Genomic DNA, 9,231 nt, shown 5'->3' with positions numbered 1-9,231 from the left:
CCTTTTTGCTTTGGCATCTTTAGTGTATGTTCAAAGACACATAGCTGGAATGACAGGCATGTGCCAGGACACTCAGCTTTGATTGGTTGAGTCTCACAAACTTTTTCTCCCAGGCTGGCCTTGAATCTCAGTCCTCCCACTTTTTGCTTCCTGAGTAGCTAGGATTACAGATGTCAGCTACAATGCCCAACCTAATGAAGGAAATTCTTATACCTGTGACAAGATGGATGGACTTTGAATATTATGCTAAGTGAAATAAGCCAATTAAGATAAAAACTGACTCCACTTATATGACATACCTATAAGAGTTTGTAGAGGTAAAAAGGGGCATGAAGGGGAGGAATAATGGGGAGTGAATATTTAATGGGTTTAGTTTTATCCTAGGAAGATTAGGAAGATCTGGAGTGGAGGTTGGTGACAGTTACATAACACTGTGAGTGTACTTTATGACATGAAGCTATACACCTAAAAAAATACTGGACAGATAACTTTTATGTTATATATATTTTATCACAACCAATTTAAAAAGTGTATACTGGGCCACAGAGAATAGCAATAGGTATAATACATATTCCTTTGCATTTCAGTAGATTATTTTCCTTCTCTGAAAGTTGGCACAGTATAAAAACTTGTTTTCTTTCACCGTATTGTCTAGCTGGTGCTTTTCCTATCCTGAGCTCCACTCCTTCTGAGCCACAGCCAGCGCCTGCTGCCACCTCTGCTCCACCAGTGAAGTCACAGCCTGAGGTGGCTGACCTTATCCTCTAATTTTAGCCCTTCAGGAACACATTGGCTTCTAGTTGTGCCAACTTCCCTGCTATTGCTTTCTGAAAGTCATTAAGCAAATGAATTTAAAGTCTCATATTTATGTCCTGGCAGATGGCATATGAAGGGTGACAACGAGCTTAAGAGGGTAGAAATTCTCACCCAAGGTGTATTTTAAAAATTTTTAGTGAATCTAGAAGTCCACGTGGACCTAGAAGTGTAGCCCAGAGATAAAGGTTCCATGTTTCTAGTTCTTGTCATTGTCTGTATTGTCTTCTCTCACCATGTGCAGAAGCAAAACCCAGGCAAACTAAGAAAATGCCCCTCAACTCAGAGAACTTTCACTCCCCTCTCTGAAACACTGAATCTCTGAAGTCTTGGGACTGTAAAGCAGACTTATTAGAACATTCTTTTTGGACAAATATTTATTCAAGGGTATTTTAGTAAATAAACTATCGATATAGCTATAAATACGCATATACACAAAGTACATTTGCACGGTGTTTTAGATTTAACCAAACCCTTCTATATGCATCATCTGATTTGACCTTCTCAAGGACACTGGGAAGTAGAGAGATAGGCAAAGATCATCAGGTTTCTGTATTATAAGTGAAGAAACTGAGAACCAGGGAGGTTTTACATGGCCCAAATTTATAACCAACCAATCAACAAAACCATGGCTCATTCCAAGTCTCTTCCTACCCTACTTCACTATGTGGTCAAAAGAATTAGCCAAAGACCATCATAATGACATATCTACTGTAATTTTTTTTGTCAGTTGTAGGGTTTGAACTCAGGGCTTGGGTGCTGTGTCTGAGCTCTTTTGTTCAAAGTTAGCTAGCACTCTACAACTTCAAGCTGGTTTTCTGATGGTTAATTGGAGGTAAGAGTCTCACAGACTTTGAACTGCAATCCTCAGATCTCAGCCTTCTGAGTAGCTAGGATTATAGGTGTGAGCCCCTGGTACCCGGCTTCCATCTCTACTTTGTGCAAAGAACTCTAAACTAACATTAGGGTACCAAATTAGTCCAGCCTCCCCTGTGGATGGTTTAGTGAAAAGCATGGAATATATTCAATAAAGAGTAACCCAACATGCCTACCACCCAACATGCTCTACAGACAATCTACGTTGTATAAAAAGTAGCCTACACCTCTAAGGATGTGAGTAGCAGGACATGAACCATATAGGGCTAAGTCTCTGAGTAATCCCAGACTCTCAGAAAAGACATGCTCTTAATGCTGTATGAAACTCTGAATAAAGCACTAACTAAATCAATGTTGATCAGTCCTGTGGCCTGGCATGTCTACATGCCAGGTGGGCCTTCTCCATCTTTTCCATGATGGACCCCAACAATGGCTCACTTTCTTGCCACAAGCCTAGCCTAGCATCTCACATGTCTTTGCTATGGATTCTGCCTATCTGTTCACATATCCAGCTTTGCTTTCCATAATTATCCCTTTTTTTCTCAGCAGTTTCTCTACTCTGTCTCATGGAATACTGGTGCCTACCTGTCTATAGACAGTAAAATCCCTAGACAAAGACTATTCAAAGATTATCTCAGCCAATAAGCATTTATGAAGCTGCCATACATGCTACAAATTTATGACCTTTGAGTTTGAGCAATCGGTAAACATCAATCACATTAACAATTAACCAGACATTTATGTCCATGATTTAGTTTATGTGTAGGTGGCGCAGGTGGCCAGTGGAAACTGCCAAAGGCTTACCCAAATTATCAGCCTATCAGAACAGGCAGAAAAATCTGGGAGACTGGACACACCCATTAAAGAGGCCCTTGCTGACTGTTTTTAGACTCATTAGCAGTCTGGTGCTGCTAGCTGAAGGAAGGTTTCAGAGGGACAATGGAAGGGAACATGTAGATAGAGGCAGAGAAAATGGAAATTCTGATACACAAAGCCTTGCCCGTTCCAAGCTCATCTAAGGAACAAGCAACACTGAGTGACCTTGGGCAATCAAAAGTTTATCAAGGACACCTAGTGTCAGAGAAAGGCATATCAGAAGGAGAAGCAGTAGAGGAGTGGTCCTTTCCCCGCGTTTCACCCTGGGCCATCCCTGAGCACAGCTAGTAGAAGTTTGGAGAAGAAGACATGCACCTATCCTAGTATGAACCTGGAAGGGAACAAAAGGATGGTGGCTGAAGTCATCTGTACACTCTTGAGTGATGTCTGAATTCTCTGGAAAACAAAACCAAAGAGGCCCCTTCTTTGGCGCTTTCTATGAAACATTTTTCTGAAGCCCTTGCTCTGCATAGAGACAAGACTGTCCACACAAGATTCCACAGCCTCTTAAAAATCTTCCTAGTAGAATAAGATCTGACTCCAATTTTTCAACCCATCCAATGCACTGGCCAAATGAATTTTCGCATAAAATTAAAATGGTAACTACCCTTCCTTTGGTGGTCTGCCATATTGTTAATGTGCCAGAAAACAGCTGAGATTAAAGCCTAATGGTGCTAAGAGCGATAATCTATAATGAGCATTAATAAGCACCATTAGTGGAAAACCATTAGTGAGATTGTTCCTGGGATAAATTGCCTTTGTAAATGGCCTGGGATACTTTGTGGTCCTCAGACAATAACATGCTACTCTTGATGCTCTGTCAAATCCAGCATTTAGTGTTTACCTCCTCCTCCCCATAGTTACTAGATACCAAAACCATGTCTGTAATGGGAATTTTATGGAAAAATTATTTAGCTATTTTATACTTACAAGATGGAAGCCATCATGTGACATTTTGCAGCTGCTTAGTTTTCTATGCTTTTCTTGTTTTTGTACTTGTGGCTATATGAACCAGGTGAACTGGGGCTCATTAATAGTACAAGATTTTTTAAATGCACAAGCTATAAGTTCTCCTTTTATGATTGTTTTATTGAGGGATATGTACTCTGTCCAATTGATTTTAACTGGAAGGATTTTTGCCAGGACTCCCCTTATGATTCTGAGGTACAGTTGGCCAAAAGAGTAAGTTCTGCAAGAGTTGGAAGGCAAGAGTGCTGCAACAGCCACTATTTCCTAAAGGTGACAGACAAGTCAGACAGACAGGTGTCAATGGCTTCCAGCTTATCCTGACTCTTCCTGGCTGTGATCAGCTTTGCCCAACTGCCAAAACTGCTGACCAATGGCATCCTGCAGCCCATTCAGGTCTTGATCTCAGCCCTTCAGAAGCAACTGTGAGAAAGAATAACATCTTTAACCAGCTTCCCTTCGTGGTCCTACCCTACTCACTGGGTCTATTTCCGAGTTTCCCTACCTGTTCCAAATTGCCCACCAGATTAGCAACTTTTTTCTCTGGCCTTCGAAATCCTTGAGGCCATTGCTTCCTCAGCTTCTCCCACAATGGCATCACAAATCCTTTCCTCCATAACTTTCCTAGTAACTCCACTTTCCCAGTTCAACCCTGATTGATTCTTTGCCTACCACGCTGGGGGCAGTCAACCAGCCAAAGAGAATTCACACACCAAAGACGAGTGCTGGCTTCACGCTTCCTATTCTACAGAAAGGCATGCAGAGCTAAACTTAGTGTCTATTAATTCTTACCACAATGAAGTACCATATACAGCAATTTTCTGCGTACATTCTATTTTTGTCATGATCTGAAACGAGAGGGCCTGATCTTGTAAAAGGACTAGGAAGTTAGTTTTAAATTGTCCCTTTTCTATTTCAAAGATGGTATTAAATAGGATGTCCATTTTCTGCTTTTTCTCTATTTCACTGGAGAGTTCACAATAATGCACAAAGGAAAAGAAATTAGAATTGAGCATTACAATGTTCTATTTAAGTGATAAACTTCCATCTTGATTCTTGAGCCATGTACCACGGCAACATAGTACTCATAAGTTGTTTTCACCTTTAAAAGTATATTATACATGAAATCACCCAAACACTAGGATGTCCTTTATTATTCACATATTTCACCCTTTTGCCCACCCCAAAGGTCTCATCTCAACCTGCCAAGTACAGCTTCTCCCAACCATCTTGTGAAATCCTACACGAGCTGCAACCAGTTTAATGTTTACCTTCTCGTTTCTGTATGCTTTCTTAGATGCCCAAGGGACATCCTGAGCCTTGAACCCTTCACCTCTTGTGGCTTGTTGTCTGGAATTTGTACTATAGCTCCTTACTTTTCCAATGAATGATTATCTCAACCATGAACGAATGCTTTTCTAGTGAATTACTAAGTTTTCTTAAATTGTCATTTTCCCTTCTCTCTGTGAATCTCTGTGTATGTGATGTTGTGAGTCCTCTTGCCACACTTAATACCATACAGCAGGCTACAAATCAAAGAAAGGTTAGACAAATGGGACTGCATCAAACTACAGAGCTTCTGCACGGCACAGGACATAGCTCACAAGATAAACAGAAAGCCCACAGATTGGGAGAAGATCTTTACTGGCCATTCAACGGACAAAGGCCTCATATCTAAAATATATGCAGAACTAAAAAAATTACCTTCCTCCAAAACAAAACCGCCAAGAACCAGTAGCTCCCTCAACAAGTGGGCTAGAGACTTAAAAAGAGACTTCTCTGATGAGGAAATGAGAATGGCCAAGAGACATATGAAAAAGTGCTCTATATCACACACAACTAGTAGAAGTTTGGAGAAGAAGACATGCACCTATCCTAGTATGAACCTGGAAGGGAACAAAAGGATGGTGGCTGAAGTCATCTGTACACCTCCTGGTCATCACTGGCCATAAAAGAAATGAAAATCAAAACAATATTGAGATTCCATCTCACCCCAGTAAGAATGTCCTATATCAAAAAAACTAACAATAACAACTGTTGGAGGGGATGTGGCCAAAAGGGAACTCTACTTCATTGTTGGTGGGAATGTAAACTGGTTCAGTCACTCTGGCAAGTGGTAAGGAGATTCCTCAGAAGGCTAAACATAGAACTCCCCTATGACCCAGCAGCCCCACTTTTGGGTATCTATCCAAAAGACCACAAACATAATCACACTAAAGCCACCAGCACAACAATGTTCATCACAGCACAATTTGTCATAGCTAGAATCTGGAACCAACCCAGATGCTCCTCAGTAGAAGAATGGATCAGGAAAATGTGGTACATATACACAATGGAATTTTATGCCTCTATCAGAAAGAATGACATTGCCCCATTTGTAAGGAAATGGAAGGACTTGGAAAAAGTTACACTAAGTGAAGTGAGCCAGACCCAAAGAAACATGGATTCTATGGTCTCCCTTATAGGGAATAATTAGCACAGGTTTAGGCAAGTCACAGCAGAGGATCACAGGAGCCCAATAGCTATACCCTTATGAACACATAAGATGATGCTAGGTGAAATGAACTCCATGTTATGGAAACGATTGTTATATCACAGTTGTAACTACTTTCAATGTGCCATATGTAACTGTAGCCTCTATTATTGACGATCTTCTTGTATCACCTTCCTGTGGTTGTACCTTCACTTTCTGTGTATCTTATCTGAGTATATTGGAAACTGGGTATACTGGTATTAAAACTAGGAAATTGGAGGTGAATACCAAAATCGAGAGACACAGGGTAATAAAAGACAAACAACTACAAAAGCAATACTTGCAAAACTGTTTGGTGTAAATGAACTGAACAACTCATGGAGGGGGGAGGGGAAAGAGGGAGGGGGAAGGGGGAATGAGGGAGAGGTAATAAGCAGTACAAGAAATGTATCCAATGCCTAATGTATGAAACTGTAACCTCTCTGTAATTCAGTATGATAATAAAAATATATATATAAATAAAAAATTAAATTAAATTTAAAAAAAGGAAGTTGGAAATAGGGTGATAGAGTGTGGCTCACTGGAAAAGCACTCACCAAGCATGCACTAAACCCTCTCTATGTCTCTCTGTCTCTGTCTCTCTCTGTCTCTCTGTCTCTCACCCTCTGTGTGTGTCTCTCTCTCCCCCCACACACATACCTTGAATTAACCTATGTTGCCAGTGACTGAGGATCCTCTTTTATTAGTCAACTTCACATTACTATAATAAAATGCCTGATATGGCTCACTTCATAAAGAAAAAAAAAAGATTTATTTTAGCTTAGCTTACAGTTTTAGAAGTTCAGGGGCCTGGTGCATGTATTAGGTGTCCTTGATGAAGGCCCTCCCAACTGCAGTAATATCTAATGGAAACATGCCTGGAAGCATTACATTGCCAAATAGGGAGTCAGAAGAGACAGAAAGACCGCAGTTCCATAATCTCCTCAAAAAAACATGCTCTCAGAGACCTAAGGACCTCTCATTAGGGCCCACCTTCCAAAAGATCCATCATCTCCCAGTAGGGCCATCCTGGGTCCCAAGCCTTCAACCACAAAAGGTGTTTGGACTAGAAACACAATTAAACCACATGCAAATCATAATACCCCCATAGCACACTTTTATATGACAGAGAAATTTATTTTTGTTGTTTAAGCTATATTTCAGTTCTGTTTCAGAGTTCTGTTTAAGATTACTAAGATGAACATCTAACTGACATTAATTACATATTGTTAAGAATATTATTGATATAATACCTAGTAGAAACAAATGCTCTTACTCTTTTTCTCAAGATTTTTGGCATTGAAAAATCCTTATTCTCAAAAATATTGGGACTCTCCTCTCTGGATGTTGGAAATAAAGAGAAGAAAAGGTAGAAGAAAATTCATAAACTTGCCCTTTTACATTTTTCCTGTCTACCTGGTTAATGTATTTGGCATTACTGAAGAAAGACAAGATGTCTCTTGCTTCACAGACCTCTTACACATGCTCCTCATGGACTTGCCAAGTGAGACGTTCATGTCTTTTGACACAGGGAATCACTTATCCCTTTCTTCACCATATTTTGTTATACCATGTCTGTATTTACACAGCTCCCTGCTCAGTTCCTCTAGGGAATTTTCACACACCTCTGCCGCTCCTCTGGAAGTGTCAGCCCACTGATACCCTCATCCTCCCTGCCACTCCTGACTCCCTGCCAGGATATAAAATAAGCCTGTTTTTAATAGAAGTTGCCCACTAGTTAACCACCCCTTTACCAAGATGTGTGAACTGTGTCTTTGTCCCATGCCAGTAGAACACAGATCCTTCATTATCACAAGGACACTATTACTCCAGGCATTTTTCTGGTCCTCACTGAATCTTTGTGAGCCCAAAGAAGGGTCAAATGAAGCAGCATATCAGTTTGTTTCTCTTCTCCTAGAAACCCTGCCCCCTAACACAGTTGTTCAGAAAGGGTTTTCTTGCCAAGGCTTTTCCTCCCTGTGTCTTCCCTCTCTACTCCTCATTCCATGTTCTGAGAAGTACATTTGAGCTTCGCTTTTGTTTTAAGTCCATTTGTGCAGGTCCCTTGTCTCCAAGATGCTTAACCAGAGACTTATTGACAGGAAGACTCTGGGAGGAAGTTTACCCAAACACTCCTGTGGCCTGACTTTTCCTTGGAAATCTACCTTTTTCTGGAAGCTTCATCAGCAAAGGGTAGTACCCTTCTCATGGATAGTCCACCAGCAGTGAAGAGCATAACAGTCCTTACAGTCCACTGCTGTGTGGAGCAATACACCACTAGCCTTAGCTAGGCATCTCCTGAATCACCTGTTCACATGACAAGTGACTGTTCCAAGTGAGCATGATCTCATATGCATTTAAAGGCAGGTGGGCCTTCTAGGAAAGTCTGCTTTTTGAAGGGCTTTACTATTGGGTGGTAAAGTCACTAAATGAGCACATTTAACAGCCTGGACATGACTGACCTTACTTGGTATGTTAGTCAGGGGTCTCCAAGAGAAGCAGAACCAATGTAGTAGACATACATCACCATTATTATTATTACGTGGGTTGGATCTTTTGATTAAGGAAGCTAACAAATCTCTTGATCTACCATCTATGAGTTAGGAAAACCAATGGTGGAACTCTGTTTGTATGAAGGAGTAAGAATCTGTGGAGAGTGGGGGTGAGGGAACACTGGTATAAATCCCACAGTCTAGAGGCCAGTCAAACTAGGAGCTCTGAGGTCTGAGGCAGATGATGAATATCGCAGCTCACAAACAGTAAGTCTGCCCATTTTCTACCATTCTGTTCCAGCTCCTAAAGGACTGAATGGTACCATCCAAAATAGCAGAAGTGGTTCTTAGGTGAAGTCAGATGCTAACCTCTTCCAAAAGCAGCTTCACAGACACACCAGAAATATTTTACTAGTTTTCTGATAACTCCCCCTTCCCAGACCATACCACACATCTCTTGGATAGTCATGTTTGCTTTGCTTTTCTAAATCCCCATCCATTAGAAACTCTGGTCTATGATTTGAACATTTGGGAGCAATCTCTTTCCAGTATTTGTATGAACATTTGAGTTAATTAGTATGAGGCTCTCCAGTGAGGCTATAGAGCATCACTATAGGTAAAGAAGAAAAAGCAATATAAAGATCTTCTACTTGAACTATACAATTTGGGGATGGGAGGAAAAACTGGGAGACAGTG

Source organism: Perognathus longimembris, chromosome 4, assembly GCF_023159225.1.
Source record: "Perognathus longimembris pacificus isolate PPM17 chromosome 4, ASM2315922v1, whole genome shotgun sequence".
In the NCBI taxonomy this organism is placed as follows: Eukaryota; Metazoa; Chordata; class Mammalia; order Rodentia; family Heteromyidae; genus Perognathus; species Perognathus longimembris.
Note: the sequence above shows the minus strand (reverse complement) of the source record.